This window comes from Arachis ipaensis, chromosome B6, assembly GCF_059453495.1.
Source record: "Arachis ipaensis isolate K30076 ecotype BB chromosome B6, ASM5945349v1, whole genome shotgun sequence".
Lineage (NCBI taxonomy): Eukaryota > Viridiplantae > Streptophyta > Magnoliopsida > Fabales > Fabaceae > Arachis > Arachis ipaensis.
The window spans coordinates 35,105,779-35,107,453 of NC_142441.1; the positions used below are offsets into that span (position 1 = coordinate 35,105,779).

Below are 1,675 nucleotides of genomic sequence, written 5' to 3' on the forward strand. Positions count from 1 at the left end.
TTTCTTGTTTATGACCAAGAACAGGGATAAAGAATCTCTCTTTAATCTTGATCCTGAACCTGAGAAAACTCTAAGGAAGCATTTACAACAAGTTAAAGCACAACACTCCAGAAGAAACCTCTCAGAAAATTTCAAACAAGAAGCTAAAGACATGGCAGACAATGCTAATAATGGAGGAGATGCAAGAAAGGTTTTTGGTGACTACACCATACCAACCTCTGATTTCTATGAAAGAAGTATCTCCATACCTTCCATTAGAGTTAACAACTTTGAGCTTAAGCCTCAGTTAATCTCTCTTTTGCAACAGAATTGCAAGTTCTCTAGACTTCCAATAGAAGATCCACACCAATTCTTGTCAGAATTCTTGCAAATCCGTGACACTGTTAAGACCAATGGAGTGGATCCTGAGGTCTACAGACTTATGCTCTTTCCCTTTGCTGTTAGAGACAGAGCTAAAATATGGTTGGATTCTCAACCTAAAGAAAGCTTAGACTCTTGGAAAAATTTGGTTAATGCTTTCTTGGCCAAGTTCTTTCCTCCTCAGAAGATGAGCAAAATTAGAGTGAAAGTTCAAACCTTCAAGCAGAAGGAAGGTGAATCCCTCTATGAAGCTTGGGAAAGATACAAGCAACTGATCAGGAGATGTCCTCCTGACATGCTCTCAGAATGGTCTATCCTAGGTATCTTCTATGATGGCTTGTCTAAGATGTCCAAAATATCATTGGACAACTCTGCAGGTGGATCACTCCACTTGAAGAAAACACCTGCAGAAGCAAGAAAACTCATTGAGATGGTTGCAAACAACCAATTCATGTACACCTTTGAGAGTAATCTTATGAACAATGGGGTCCCTCAGAATAAAGGAGTTCTTAAAGTTGACACTTTGAATGCCATATTGGCTTAGAACAAGATCTTGACCCAGCAAGTCAATATGATCTCTTAGCATTTTACTGGAATGCAAGCTGCAACTGGCAGCACTCAAGAAGCTTCCTCTGAAGTAGAAGCTTATGATCCTGACCAACCCACCATGGAAGAGGTGAATTACCTGGAAGAACCCTATGGAAACACCTATAACCCCTCATGGAGGAACCATCCTAACCTCTCATGGAAGGATCAATAGAAGCCTCAGCAAGGCTTCAATAATAATCAAGGTGAAAGAACCCAGAATAGGTTCAACAACAGGCCACCATTCCCATCTGCTCAAGGGAATATGGAAACGCCTAAGAAGAGCCTTTTTGACTTGATAACTATAGTCTCCAACCTCTCTAAGACCACTCATAGTTTCATAACTGAAACAAGATCCTCCATCAGAAATCTGGAGGTACAAGTTGGTCAACTGAGTAAGAGAATCCCTGAGACTCCTCCTGATACTTTTTCTAGTAGCACTGAAGTAAATCTAAGAGAAGAGTGCAAGGCCATCACCACAGAGGATGAGGCTGAACCTGGAGAAACTCAGATGGCATTAAACATTAGTGGGGAAGACCTCACTGGGCATTTAACGCCCAAGCTAGCACAGAAGCTGGTGTTGAACGCCAGTGAGGAATACCTCACTGGCTACCTTACTGGGCGTTCAATGCCCAAACAGGCATCAAAGCTTGCATTAAACGCCAGTGAGGAAGACTTCACTGGGCGTTCAACGCCCAAACTGACAGGGAATCTGGCGTTGAACACCAGT

General features: G+C 42.2%; 1 non-coding gene across 1 annotated transcript; it reads right to left on the bottom strand.

Annotated features, from left to right (window-relative positions):
• Positions 1-553: 553 nt before the first annotated feature.
• On the bottom strand, positions 554-660 carry LOC148555121 (small nucleolar RNA R71). The gene has a single exon (XR_015887953.1). It is a non-coding gene; the product is annotated as a small nucleolar RNA R71 (small nucleolar RNA).
• Positions 661-1,675: the final 1,015 nt, after the last annotated feature.